The 15,714-nt window shown below is 41.6% G+C and overlaps 1 pseudogene across 1 annotated transcript in view; it reads right to left on the minus strand.

Annotated features, from left to right (window-relative positions):
• Window positions 1–525: 525 nt before the first annotated feature.
• The window catches only part of LOC147006736 (F-box/LRR-repeat protein 4-like), a 19,012-nt pseudogene continuing 3,823 nt past the window's right edge, over window positions 526–15,714 (minus strand). The window contains exons 2-8 of the transcript XR_015054627.1: window positions 14,607–15,050; window positions 11,877–12,255; window positions 11,513–11,757; window positions 7,220–7,433; window positions 5,217–5,351; window positions 3,265–3,442; window positions 526–952 (exon numbers count right to left, since the gene is read on the minus strand). The product of XR_015054627.1 is annotated as an F-box/LRR-repeat protein 4-like (transcript). The remainder of the gene's footprint in view (window positions 953–3,264; window positions 3,443–5,216; window positions 5,352–7,219; window positions 7,434–11,512; window positions 11,758–11,876; window positions 12,256–14,606; window positions 15,051–15,714) is intronic.

The following is a 15,714-nucleotide window of genomic DNA, read 5'->3' on the forward strand; positions in this document are numbered from 1 at the left end:
GTACCGCCACCTCCAGGTAGGGACACAGATTCTCCAATTCGATGTGTATGGTCGAGCACCACCTCCAGGTAGGGACACACATTCTCTAATTCAATGTGTATGGTGTACCGTCACCTCCAGGTAGGGACACACATTCTCTAATTCAATGTGTATTATGTACCGCCACCTCCAGGTAGGGACACACATTCTCTAATTCAAGTATCCAGGTATTTTCTTTCCTCTCTATAATATGAGAGTTAAAGTCTCTTCATTGGGCGGTGGACATGAGACGGCGACCGCGATCACTGTGGAGAAAACATCCATCACCTCGTTTGAGTTGGAATCAAAATGTTACTTTTCTTCCTCAAATCGGGATATTGATGTAATGATAGAAGATTCGTTGTTCAGTCTTCAACTGGACGTGAGGCCTTTTAATGAAGATCTCAGAAAAAGATGGCGGCGATTTCTGGACATCTGGAGGGCGTGGCCTGTAGAATGGGCGGCGATTATGACTCACAGACAGATTATGACTCACAGACAGATTAATTATCACTCAACTCAGCTTTATTTAATTATTTGCAGCACAGTGCCACTCCGGGTGGGAGCGGTTGTTACGCGTCATATAATAAATCATCAAATTCACTGATTATAATATTATTTTGATTAAAACATGGACATCAAATAAGTGGTGGAGCGGGGAAGGGGGACGAGCCTGGGTTTGAATCCCGATATGGCTATAAACTCTCATCCTGGTGTTTCACAGGCAGGGTGATTCATCGATGTGTGTGCCATCCCTCGGATGGACGTTAAACTGGACGTCCATCTGTCAGCATTTATTGGTGGACATTAAATATCTGATGGTGTCGTTTGCGAAGGGTAGGAGAGCTGTTGCCGGCATCATGGCCAAATTCTAAATTCCTGCTCTGCAGCAAAGCCGCACCCTCGGACAATGAGGCTCCCCCACAGCCTTGTGCTGCACACAAATAAAGAACAATTGGAAATGAGTGAATTATCCCGTCTGTAAGGATGGGTTCTTCACTGGTATTAAATAAATATCATCTTATGTTTTTTTTTTATGTCATCCACCATTTTTATGTTATCCGCTATTTTTATGTCATCCACCATTTTAATGTCATCCACCATTTTTATGTTATCCACCATTTTTATGTTATCCGCTATTTTTATGTTATCCACCATTTTTATGTCATCCACCATTTTTGTGTTATCCACCATTTTTATGTTATCCACCATTTTTATGTTATCCACCATTTTTATTTTATCCACCATTTTTATGTTATCCACCATTTTTATGTTATCCACCATTTTTATGTCATCCACCATTTTTATGTCATCCACCATTTTTATGTCATCCACCATTTTTATGTCATCCACCATTTTTATGTCATCCACCATTTTAATGTCATCCACCATTTTTATGTTATCCACCATTTTTATGTTATCCGCTATTTTTATGTCATCCACCATTTTAATGTCATCCACCATTTTTATGTAATCCACCATTTTTATGTAATCCACCATTTTTATGTAATCCACCATTTTTATGTAATCCACCATTTTTATGTAATCCACCATTTTTATGTTATCCGCTATTTTTATGTCATCCACCATTTTAATGTCATCCACCATTTTTATGTAATCCACCATTTTTATGTAATCCACCATTTTTATGTGATCCACCATTTTTATGTTATCCACCATTTTTATGTTATCCGCTATTTTTATGTCATCCGCCATTTTTATGTCATCCGCCATTTTTATGTCATCCGCCATTTTAATGTTATCTGCCATTTATCTGTCATCCGCCATTTTTATGTTAGTGCAATAATGTGCATGGCCTATTAAAGAGTCCGAGACCAGAGTGGAAGACCATCTTGATGTGGAATATGTGGAACCACACCGCGGATTGGCACAGCGGTTTCAAACGATGAGCTATTACAAATGAATGAAGTGCATACACCTTCAAGACTTACCACTCTCACAATGAAATGTTAGAACTGTAAATAAAGGACAATGAACCAAACATTAGTCCTTCACGTGTCTATTTTTACCTCCGCCAACGAAGGTGGACAGAGCTTATGTTTTCACCACTGTTTGTTCTGACGAAGAATTGAAAATTTTCATCATGTCGGTCTGTCTCATTTGTTTGTATGTGTGTGTTGTATGTATGTCTGTGAGTGCGATCACTCGCGAACACTTTCAAATATATTCGACAAACTTTATCAGAGGACCCCGAAGTACAAAAGGGAGGCTGCCAGTATTTTTTGACTCGAGATGTTGAAGATCAAGGTGACGGTGACGTAATTTGTATAAAACCGATGCGATCAAAAGTATTTGCGCAAGGTGATGGCAAACGACACAAATGAGTTGGAAAACATCACCTACAAATTCTGAGCAGATTTGATAATCCGATCGTTATTAAAAATCAAGATTTCTGTCAGGGATGGCGGACATTTCCAAAATGTCGGCAATCCATTGACGTATAATGTCGTTTTCATGGCAACGAAGACGCCCAAATTAAAGTATGGGGGGTGGGGGTGAGTTGGGACAAAAAAAGACAATAACTCGGAAATGCTTCAAGATATAGGTATGAAATTGCAACCATGTTCAGAGGTCAAGGTGACAGTGACGTCACAGGCATGATTTTCATCATACCTGTTGGGCTAATGCTTGACACCTTCTTCTTTGTCTATGTGTTTGTCTGTCTGTGAGCAGGATATCTCAAAAAGTTATCAATGGATTCGGACCTCACTTGGTGGACAGGTTTGGTGTGTGATAAGGACGAAATGATTCAATTTTGGTCAAGATCCAGATCCAGATCCAGATACTCAAATTTTTAAAAGTAATTCTTTACCGTTGAGAGATATGGCCAAAACGAGATGTGTATATATATATATATATATATATATATATATATATATATATATATATATATATATATATATATATATATATATATATATATATATATATATATATATCAATCGATCACGATATCCCAAAACGTTAAATGGATGGATTTTGACGAAACTTGGTAGATGAGTTGTGTTGGTGACAAGAACAAGCCGATAAGATTTTGATTCAGGTCCAGATGAAGATCCAACCTTTCAGTGGACTACAAAACGTAAACGGTTCAGCCAGGAGGAGGTACGCACCCCACCGAGTGCCGTGATCGTTTATACTTGCAATTTTTATTTTCCTTCCACATCGAGCAACCTCTGTTGGATCCATCCACATCAGTTCCCATCATCTCCTCAATTACCATACCCATTATGTCCAGCTGCTCCAGTAAAGGGCAATGATTGGCGAGCGATTCGAGGTCAGTGTCGCTGATGGAATAGTTAGCCGGCAACACCAGTCGGCGCAGTCTGGGCAGCTCTCGCACCATCTCAACGAGAACACCACTTTCTGCCCGCACATGCTCACACCAGCCAAGGTCCAGGTCCTGTGTGGAACAGTGTAAGTGTGGAACAATTAAATCAACATAAGTATTGCGTGCAGTTTTTAAATTCCCATTAATTCAAGAACTACATTGCACAATTAGAGAGGCATCAAAGCCACTCGAGCGTTTATAAAAATATTTAACTTGACAAAATAACAAGCCCAACAAAACCATTCAGTATTCTAAGTTATCAAGACACTGGAAGGAAGAAATAAGGGGATTAAAACGATGAGGAATGGGGAGGGAAGGGGGTGTCATGAGAGGAGGAGAGTTGGTTGTTGAAAGACACAAGATAAAGACTGTACAAACAAGAAGGGCACTCGGTGGAGCACATACCTCCGCCATGCTGATCAGTTTACGTTTTGTATCCCACTGAAAGGCTTGATACGGACTCGGACCTGGATTAAAATGCAATCGGCTTCTTCCTGTCACCTAACCGACTCATCCACCAAGTTTCATACGAATCCGTGCACAACTTTTTGGGATATTTTGGACACCAACAAACAAACAGACAGACAAGCCGGTAGGCGGCGATGGGTCACCGAGCAGGAGGTAAAGTATTCCATATATCACAAAAACCGGAATATATTTGATAGAATATACCTGTAGATCATTCGTGCCAAATTTCATAACCCTACGTGGGATAATGGCTTTCGGAATTGATTTCGCGTGAACGGTACAGATTTTGAAGGTTTTTCGGTTGTTACTCAGGAACCAAAGCGTCCCTAGCAACCATCACACTTTCCAAAGCACGAGGTCATAAGATGTACCTACCACCCGAGTTTGGTCAAAATCGGCCCACGTTTACTACCAATTATGCTGATGACAAAGAAACAAACATCCAAACAAACATCCAAACAAACAGACAGAATTACTGACAATAAGGGTCACCTATTTCGGCGACCAAACAGACAGATGGACGGCGGTGAAAACATAACGTCCATCCACCTTCGGTGGCAGAGGTAAGAATAATGTTGTAGTTTTGGAAACTTACCCGAATCCGCCTTGCAGGGTTAGGGTTTTTTGAGACATTGCGGTTTTGAGATAATATTGCGGTTTTGAGAAACCACTGTTGTAAATGTGCACTCACGACACGTCGGTCCTTGAGTGTAGTTATTTCCGTAATAAATGTTGAGAATAGTCCCTGACCTTAAGATGAGTCAGTGGGATAGAAAATGCGTTGGAAAAGGTACATGAGGATTTACCCCCGATTTTATTATTTTTCACATGGAAGGTTGGCAACCATTTGATGCGGCAACCAACTAAATGTCGGCAAGGCGTTGGCAACAATGTGATGCGGGTGTGTGCTGATCCCTCCTTACATTCCCTTTATCGTTAATCTTTCTCTCTCTCTCTCTCTCTCTCTCTCTCTCTCTCTCTCTCTCTCTCTCTCTCTCTCTCTCTCTCTCTCTCTCTCTCTCTCTCTCTCTCTCTCTCTCTCTCTCTCTCATTTTTCTCAAACCACACGTAAGTACACGTACTTTTGTTGAATTCAGACTGTAGTTTGACACGATGTCTTCCCACACACACATAAGGCCCTCAAGACGAAGTACAGTTCCATAACATAACCTTCAGTTTGCTCTGGACAACGGTCGTTTGGAAGTTCTGACAACGGTCCTTTTGTGAACTCTTTTCCACGGATGTTTGGCGCTGAGAGGCTCTTTTCAACGGTCGTTTACAGAACAAATCCACAAGCCCCGTTTCGGAACAAGTCCAACAGGGGGTGAACAACAGAAACTTTCAAACATTGTGTCCGTGTTTCTGTCAGGCCATGTACCTCGATATTCTTACACCGGGATGTCAGATGTGCCAATCCGACCTGGGTCAGCTCAGATGATCTCCACATATCGAGCGAGCGAAGGTGTTGGCAGTTTGAGGACAGACTGAATAAGACCGTGTTCGGAAATGTCACCTGAGGTTGGAAAGATGAGGAACATGCATCGTGACACCCATTGCAGCAGGGGAAGGAAATGCTTCTGTGAATCCCATAACACACGGGACATTCAAACTCAAACAAATCTCCTACAAAGATGTCATCAGCGGCAGTGTACGACAAACATACAGTTAAGTCTTTGTCTGCTTTCTTATTTCTGGCACGAGCTCTGATTTAAATTTAATTCCTTCATTATCCCGAAGCTTTTTGAAAAAAACAGGTGGGAATTGTAATCGGCTCTGTCTGTCCGTCCGTCCGTCCATCCGCCGTACTATCTCCTAAACAGATGGCCAAATTCACCAAACTTGGTAGTTGTGATCACCACATGGCAAGAATGTGCAAGAACACAATCATTTTTCACCATGCCCCCTGGGGCGGGGTCAACAACCAAAAAATGTAAACTTTAACATGTTTAATCATAACCACACATGGACTGTGTTTATATTTATGTGACGAGGAAACAAAATATCAACAAATCAGATGAACTCATCCCAAGCTGGAAGTAAATCAGTTTGTCTTCACACTCATAAGGGACTGTCGTTTGACTGTAAAACACCTCTGCGGTGGAACAAAGAGGTGCACGTACCCCAGAACAGTCTCCGAGGTTGAGATGCCTCAACTCCGTGCAGTTGCAAGTGATCCACAAGAGACTCTTCGTTTGAAACAAGATGGGAGTATGATGTTGTGGAATAAATAATTATATAAATGTATTCAAAATTGTAATTGTGCTGGTGTTTTATAAATTTAAGTTTTATGCTACAAGTCGAATTGGCTGTCAGTTATCCTTCCCTTTGCCAAGAGTCTTTTGCCCTAAATGTTGATAAAAATGTCTTGTTCTGGAACGATGTGACCTGGGCTGATAACAGCAAACTTTTGCCGTAATTACATCATGTGCTTCTCACCTCGAAGACACGTACTACAGTTAAGAGTTAACAGCCCCTTCCTCTCTCCCATGAAAGTATAAATGCCTTGAAATGTAATCTTGTTTTAGTGCAAACATGTGAGGATGTATACCATCTCAGTGGGTTGCACTCCAAGAGAGTGCAAGCACGTGAGGATGTATACCTCCATGTATACCTCCACTGCACTCCTTGTAACTTAAGTTGCTACCAAGTATAATAAAACTCTCTGATGTAATGTACTTTCATGTTGTGGAAAATGAATTGATCGGTGTCTTTAATTTGAGTCGGTTAGACGGTTAACTAAATGTAAGAGAAATAAAATAGAACCAGTTAAAGTTCCACAACATTGTGAGGAATTCTAAACGATCACAACGAGACTTCAGAAGTCAACAATCAGGCCAAAAATTCCACATCAATGTCATCCTTTAACACTGGTAAAATAATCCCCTTCCCATCCACGGAGCACAATGAGAGAGAGAAAGACTCATTTCGGCAGCTTATTCCAGAATCCAACGCTTCGTGTCATTTAAAGATCCAAGAACCAGTCTGAGGATATAAAAACCATTGTGGAACCGTGCCAGCAGGGGGGGGGGGTAATGCATCATGGAGGTGACGTTAAGCTGGCAATCTCCTTTGCAGTCTAATGGAGATTACAAAGGGCTATCGATGTGAGCAAGTTCAATGGGCTATGTAATCAACGGGAAATGTACGAAATTCCCGCTTCATATGTTCCTTGAATTTAATTTCGGTTTCACATTTCTCATTCCGTCTGCGTTCGACTTTCAATTCACTTGACTGGGGGGAAAAGGAAGGGGGGGTGGGTGGGTGGGGGGGGTCTCGATTTAACATTGCCATAAAAAAATGAAGATTTACTTACAATGGTTATATGAATGACAAAGCTGCGAGAGAAAGAGTAAACGAACATAAACTACATAAAGAGCTTACATTGACACGCGTTCGGTACAGGACGAGGCGTTGTAGCCTCTGCAAGGACGAGAGCTGGCTGAATTCTCCAGGTGCTATTCCGAAACATGACGACAGGTCCAGGTCACGAAGGTTTGGGCAATGCTTGATTACAGATTCCAAGGATTTCTTTGTGATCCAATGGCAGTTTGCCAGCTCCAGGTGCAGTAGGTGCTCAAACCACTCACCCAGGAAACTGAAAAAGTATTGCAGTTAGACATTGGGATCGTGTTTTAAACAAAGCAGCGAGAGACAGTACAAACTTAAAAACCAACACACATCGACCCACATTTGGTACAATGCAGGGCGTTGTAGCTTCTGCAAGGATGAAACCTCCCCCCCTCTCCCCACGAGTTATCTGGGGGATAAAGGATAAAGCCGTTTCAAGAGTTCAATATGATCTTCCTCATTCACCACGCGAGAAAGCAGCAGGTATGACAGGTGCAGCTCACATGATTGGTATGCAATTAGAATCCAAGACGACAAGTGCAAGTCCAAGACCAAATTCAGATTATCTTTAACTTTACGTTGAGGTTGTCCCGTACGACATGTATTTTGTCCCGTACGACACGTATTTTGTCCCGTACGACACCATTTCAGTTTTTAGCTCGCCAGGTTGAAAAACAGAGAGCTATAGCGATACCCCCGGCGTGAGTGTGAGCGTCAGCGTCAGCATGAGCATCAGCGTGAGCATGAAAATGTTAAAGTTTTTGGTGCAAGTTATTTAGAAGCTTGCTATTCATTTAATATGTGTACTACGATGCTGATATTTGGCATGGAGGTTCCTTTGGGGTATATTGTTGATGTAGTGAAGTTGAAATAAAAAAATAATTTCAAATGTTTTAAATTTTTGACCTGTTTTGAACTTAACTTTTTTGTAGCACATCAACGTTAAAGTTTTCGGTGCAACTTATTTAGAAGGTTTCCATTCATTTAATATGCGTACTTGGATGCTGACATTTGGCATGGAGGTTCCTTTGGGGTATATGATTGATGTAGTGAAGTTGAAATTAAAAAATAATTTCAAATTTTAAAATTTTTGACCTGTTTTGAACTTTACTTTTTTTGTAGCACATCAACGTTAAAGTTTTTGGTGCAAGTTATTTAGAAGCTTGCCATTCATTTAATATGTGTACGAGGATGCTGATATTTGGCATGGAGGTTCCTTTGGGGTATATCATTGGTGTAGTGAAGTTGAAATTAACAAATGATTTTAAATTATTTTTTAAATTTCAACCTAAGATGGTGTCAAAGCCACCCAACCCAATGCTCACCTGTTTATACGAGACGCTTGCCATTCATTTAATATGTGTACTCGGGATGCAATGAAGTCCAAATGAATTTTTTTTTGTTGGTGCACCTTTTTCAGAGACTCAATAGTTGTGAAGTCAAAACACTACATATTACTTTTTCTTTTAGATGCATTTCTCATGGCAAGGCAAGTTTGTCATGTATTATTGCATAATGTTGATAAATACCATTGCACATGCACTGTTATAATTGTGATGCCATCATAATTACAAATAATAATGTATTATTGCATAATGTTGATAAATACAATTGCACATGCACTGTTATAATTGTGATGCCATCATAATTACAAATAAAAATGATACTGCATGGTAGTTCGACTTATTCATTAATAATGCTGCCACTGTAACATAATCTGCTCTCTGGATGTCACTTTCCATTTTTAGCTCGCTTGTTCGAAGAACAGAGAGCTATAGCGATACCCCTGGCGTGAGCGTGAGCATCAGCTTGAGCGTGAGCATGAGCGTCAGCTTCAGCGTGAGCGTGAAAATGTTAAATTTTTTGGTGCAAGTTATTTCCATTCTTATGTTTTTTATCTACCACACTATTTTTTAATGATTACAATATACAAATACATATATTGCTTTAAAATTATTTGGATCAGACTTCACTGCAATGCTTTATAAAAAATATTATAAGACTAGTCTTTTGGCGTCAGCTTCAGCGTGAGTGTGAAAATGTTAAAGTTTTTGGTGCAAGTTATTTCCTTTCTAATGTTTTTATCTACCACACTATTTTTTACTGATTACAATGTACAAATACATATATTGCTTTAAAATTATTTGGATCAGACTCTACTGCAATGCTTTATAAAAAAATATTATTAGACTAGTCTTTTAAAAACGATAAATGTATAAACAGGCGAGCATTGGGTGGCTTTGACAACAACTCTCTGGTTTGTTTAAGTTATGATATTTTGAAGACATCAACAAATGCTGAATGAAACATTTCCACGCTCTTTGATGTGTCTTGTGATAATCTTCAAACAAAATGACTGATTCGAGCATTGTCCAGGTACAAACTTCGATGTTGTTCACAGATGTGCAGCCAGGCACTTCCTTCAATTAATAAACCTTGTTTACTCGGTAAACAAAAACAGCTTTTTTAATTTTATGAGACTAGTATCTGACTAATTTTAAGACTCTTGGCAACATCTTAAAGTTTGCTTAAATAATTTTTCCAAGGTCAACTCAAGAGATTTTCAGCTGAAATTGTTGACAAGAAAAGTGTCTTCTCGGTGTCTCGAACGACACCCCACTTATTTATTTATTTATAAATTTCATCTCAAACGTGATGATTCAGTGTGGTTGGTCATTGAGCGAGAGTCCCTTGTGGCAATACTTGTTCTGGTGACACGTCAGTTCTTGTTTACCTGCTTGTTTGCCAACTAGGCTGCAAGGTATTGGCTGGATGTCCTGCACGACATGTATGGAATCACCCGCACAAAAAGAACCGGATGGGCCAATCCCCATGAAATTTTTCAAACTTGCTGGGGGTTCCCAGGGTCAGGTCATGGGTAGAACCCCCTCCCCCCTTTCCTCTGCAATGATATTTACCTTCGCATTCTGCGAAAGGTTATGTTTTGGTCGGCGTGTATTTATTTATTTATTTATTTGTAATCTTGTGATTCGTATAACTCAAAAAGTATTAAACCGAATTGCATGAAATTTGGTGGGATGATTGGTTATTAGCCAGGAAGCATTCGATTAGATTTTGGGATCGTTCGGGTCAAAGATCAAGGTCACGAAAAGGTCAAAATCGTCTTTTTACGATAACACGGTCTATTTTTATTCAATTTGCATGCAACTAATGCCAAAATGTTCAGAATTCAACGCCTCATCTTGTGATATGCAATATGACACAATGACGCCCATACTCTTGTCACCGGTTAGGGGTTAAAGGTCAGGGGGTCATGACCTTGAAAAATATGCGGTTTTTGTCATAACGCGGTCAATTCTTGTCCGCTTTACATGAACCCAGCACCAAAATGTTCAGAATTAAATGCCCAATCTTGTGACACAATGACGTCATAACACCTGTCACCGGTTGGGGTAAAATGTCGGGGGGGGGTCACGCCCTTGAAAAATATGCGGTTTTCGGCATAACTCAGTCAATTCTTATTCGATTTGCATGAAACCAGCATCAAACCAGTTCCCCACACTCATACCAAGAACAAAAAAAGTAGTGGCGGCGAAGATATGTGCTCTATGAGTGCCCGTTCTCGTTTCTGTATGTATGTGTGTGTGTGTGTGTGTGTGTTTGCACGTCTGGAAATTAAGGAACTAAACTGAAAGAAGGAACCGAGGCCATTTGGCCCATCACTGCCGTGCTGCACTCTCAGGTTGATTTATCAACTTTTTTGCTGAGGCTTTAAAAATCGAACTTCTTGATGGTTTACTGAAGTCCAAATAACCCGATCTTGATCAGGTGACCAAGCATATTAATAACTCGATAAATAATAATCTCATTAATAAATAACTATAACCCTAAGGGAATGGTGATGGGATGGTATGTGATTGGACGTGAGAATTGCACAACTACAGCCACCCAATAACATAATGACGTCAGAAGAGCCACCTGCCAGTGACTGCTGAGGACATGGTACAGGATTTGAAAGGACAGAAGGGCCATTTCAAAAATAAATTAAATTGAATAAAAACAGCAGCAGTAACAATTCCGTGACGCAATGGCATCCAGCACCAGAATTCCGTGACTTCAGCATGGGAAACACTTTGAGAAAACTCCACTTTTGATGGGTCAACCTGGATAAACTGAAAAGTGGTAAGTAAATTTATACCTTTGAAGCAGAATTGTAACTGGTAATTATGTCGACTAAGTTTGTTGATGATCGGAGAAGCATAAAGAGACGAGATAGGAGAGGAAACTGATCAGAATGAAAGAGAAGTGGAGAAGGTTCACCTAAACCCAGGCCATCGATTACTAACTTTGGATTCAATTACTCACTTTTCAAGGACCGTAGGACTGAATCTTCCATCGTTTCCAGTCCATGAGAGACCGAGCGAGCGTGCATGGGTGAGACGAGGCTTCAAAGCCAGAAGGTCCTCCTCGCAGAGAGATGGCCAGAAAGGCTTGAGGTCCAGGTGTTTGTACATGGAAGGGTTGTAGCAGTGGTCGTGCATGGCACGGCTGCATTGAGTGAGGCAGCACAGCTCAGGGAGTGTCAGCTGAGATAAAATAAGTTCGATAATCTGTCGTAGAAGTAAGGCAGCAAAAAAAACCCATCGATTCAATTATCAGTGCATCAACCTGATCAAACCAAGTTTTAAAAGAAGAAGAGAAGATGACGAGTCGGGGTTCACATACTCACCTCGAAAGGTAAAAGGTCGAAATATCCATTATTTGTGAAGGGGGGAAGCTTCTCTGCCTCTTCGTTTGCCCTCCTTTCTTCCTCCATCTGTTTAACCAGATCTCGTCTCCTACTTCTTTCCATCCTGTTTGGTTTCTTCTGAAGTCTTTCTGACTCAGCAGGATCTTCACTCTTGCTCGTGTTTGGATGAATCATATTCAACGGGATACCTTACAGAACAACAGCGTCCAGTTGCATGTAGTAAGCGCTCAGGGAGCAATTGAACTCCAGACGGATGACGTTCGTCAAAAAATTCGGTGGTTGTATCGGTGGAGAAAACTCGTAAGAGACGTTCGGTGGAAGATTGGTGTCCGCAGGGCCGGACCACAGCGTCCGCCACCTGCATCGTACATCACCAAAGTAAACCTTGTGAGGAGTGTCCTTTTGATTTTACTATGAAGTAGACATTGTGTATTAGGGTGTGGCTCATGTCGAACATCTCCAATGTGATACAAACGGATGTGTAAAAGGACATCACTCACATTATTAAATAAATTAACAAATAAATGAATGAAACTTGATGTTGTATTCAAATATTGCACAACGATCCCCTTATGGTTGTGTGAAAAGTAATGGCTTGAGGATGAAGATCTTACAGTACAATAGGGGGCTGACAGGATGGTCTAGACTCTAGAGGTACGCACACTCACCTTCATGCCGTCTAGTCTGGGTTCGAATCCCGACACAGCTACAAACTGTCATCCTGATGTTTCACAGGCAGGGTGATCCATCATCGTGTGTGTCGTCCCTCGGATGGACGTTAAAGATTCCATGGAGTCCTTCGTGAAGAGGAGGCGAGCTATTGCCGGAAAGATGGAAAAGTTACAAATTCCTGCGCCAACCAGCAGAGGGCACTGCATCAGCAGCACAGCCGCAACCTCAGCCAATGATGCTACCCCGCAGCCTTGTGCTGCATACGGACAAAGAAGAACAACAGGACAATTTTGGTGAAGAGATAAACTTTACTGCATCTCTATTACTCCCACACTGCAGTTGAGTGCGAAACAACACACCACATACCACACCACACCACACCACATCCACACTCTCCTGGTGTGATAGATGAACAACTCCTTTGTTGTGGGATTGAAACAAGTGTAGATGGCGACGAGACCATTTTTTTTCTCGACCAACGAGACTGGGTACATGTTGTTTCTCTTGCAGCCTATGGCTGCTGGTTGCATTATTTTCCGAACTGTGCCGCTGATGCAGTGCCCCTGTTACCAGTAAGCTGGCACTCATTTTGCCGACCTCGGAAGGATGACACGCTGAGTCAATCCAACTGGTGTTATTTCAAGCTAAGATCTAAAGCCAGCCAGAGACAGACAGAGACAGAAAGAGAGAGTGACAGAGTTGTGGAAGGAGGGATTTTATTTGGAGGGGGGAGTGAGGAGGGGACAGACAGAGTGTGGGGGGGGGGGAAGAAAAAAAAGAGATAGGTGAGATGTGGAGGTGGTGTTAGTAAAGAGTGATGTTATGCTTAATGACCAAACACAAGTAAAAAAAATAATCTCATGTCAGAACAGCTGTACACACAACAACACAACAGAGTTTGTAAAGTTATCCACTGGCACATTTGAAAACAACTTTGAAATCCCAGTTCCAGAAAATTTGTGGGAATATTAACCAAAACCATCGACTGAAACATGGAAGTACCGCTCACGTACGACCTCATGATTCCATCGAGCGTGAACATCGAAAACAAAGCGTTGGGATCCGGATATCATACTTAGTACAAACAAGGACAAATGTGTCCAAGAGCCGCATCCTAAAGGTTTTGTCTTCACAAGAAGAAGAAGAAGAAGAAGAAGAAGAACAACAACAAGAACAAGAACAAGAAGAACAAGAACAACGCGGAGCTCTCTTAGAGCCGCGTCTCGCGAGAGAAGAAGGAAAGGATCGGTGAGGTGTTAATACCATTGATTTTGGAGTAAACAATGCAGAAATCAAGAAAATGACCAAATCCCAAGACCTCAAGAATGAAGTGAAAATATCCTGGAAACTGAAGAATGCCAAAGTTGTTCCAGTGATAGTTGGAGCCTCGGGAATGATGACGAAGAACCTCATAGGGATATTTAAAAACCATCCGTCGGAATATTATGGCAAGGAGAGGATTGGTAGCAGGGATTATGACAAGAGGAAGACCGGGGAAAAGCAGGAATGGAAAGACGAACAAAAACACAGGACTAACAGGACAAAAAGTAAAAGGTAAACAAATAGATGAGATGGGGGGGGGGATAAACACAAGGTGAGCAAGCGACTAAAAAGGGGCAAATACTCATCACACAGGTTTTTTCTCTTGCAGCCATGCTCGCCATAATTATAGGCAACCAGGTGTGTGCAGCATTTTATACATGACCCGATGCATGCTGGGATGTTATTTACTGAATTAACACATGGGCCACACCTGTGTGGGGAAGCCGATGCTTTCAATATCTTGGTGTCCATTTACCCAGGTGTTTCCATTATTTTGTCCAAGCTACCTGGAGATCAAATGTTTTAAAAACCAGGTAACTAGTGAATTTCAATAACGAAGGTGTTATTGAAATCCCGTTATAGTCATGTCAGACCCGTGAGAGGCTAAACATACTCTCAAAGCAAACGATAATTGGTCATTTCATCCATTTTGGACTCACGCGCATGAAGATTTTAAGACGAATTTGAGATATAAACCAAAAGGGTCATTGGTACCTGCACACATCAACGTCATCATCTTCATCCGAGGACTTGGCCAGAATCCGAACCACATACCCAGGGTGGTACGTCTCCAAGATCGAGACCCCGGTGGGGAAGACGGGCTCGGCAAAAAGTAACTCGACGAAATCCCGGCTTTGAAACCACTCGGGATTCTTGGGACAACGTCCGGGTGTCCATCGGGACAAGTGGTCCCACCACGTTCCGTACGTTCTCAGCACGGCCGAGCGCGAGAAGTCCCCGGCGAGGGGATATATGTTCGGTGGACCCACCAGGTTGTACATGGTGTACGCCATGGAAAAGAATCCTCCATACTGGGAGCTCATGTCCAAAACTTGGGCCACGAGCTGAGACAGCTTGAAAACAGACGTCTGCGTGGACAAACCTTCAGGGTCTTCCTGCAGTGCACGTACATCTCCACGCCGTTGGTTTCTCCTGGTCCTGTTGAACAGGAATTGCAGAGCAGACTCAACGAGCAAGTGTATTACATACAGTTGTTGGAATGAAAACCACAATCGCGATCCAGCACACACAGATCACGTGGTCATTTATTTATTTCATTTGTTGTTGTTGTTGTTGTTGTTGTTATCACGAAGTCAGACTATGTCATCACTTTCCCCACCCCCCCCCCCCCATTGTATCACTCAAAAACCTACTCCAATCTTATCATAGTCCATTTTACTGGTTAAATGCTTCTCTAGATCTACGAAAATCGATACTTGCCACCAATATTGATTTACAAAAGCAAACTTTTGCAGCTTTGAAGAATGTGTTGAGCATATTACGTGTGAAAATATGAATACACTGAAAAAAATCCAGCTTACAAGTCAAACACTTGTGAAGATGTGAAAATGACGTTTCACAGATCTACCAATAGTGAGGGAAGTTCATGTCGGCCATGTTTATGACGTAGGCACTGCATCCTAGCAACGACCATGGTATAGCACCACGAGGTGGTAACGGGTATTACAAATCATCTTGTTCTGTAAAGGAAGTTTAAACAACTTGACAGGCTGGCAAGATGTCCCGGACTCCTTGAGTTATGCACACTCGCCTCCAAGCTGTCGAGCCTGGGTTTGAATCCAGACCCTGCTATAAACTTTCA

Source organism: Eptatretus burgeri, unplaced genomic scaffold (assembly GCF_056783735.1).
Source record: "Eptatretus burgeri isolate ZD-2024b unplaced genomic scaffold, Ebu_testis_v1 Ebu_testis_scaffold_3155, whole genome shotgun sequence".
Classification (NCBI taxonomy): domain Eukaryota; kingdom Metazoa; phylum Chordata; class Myxini; order Myxiniformes; family Myxinidae; genus Eptatretus; species Eptatretus burgeri.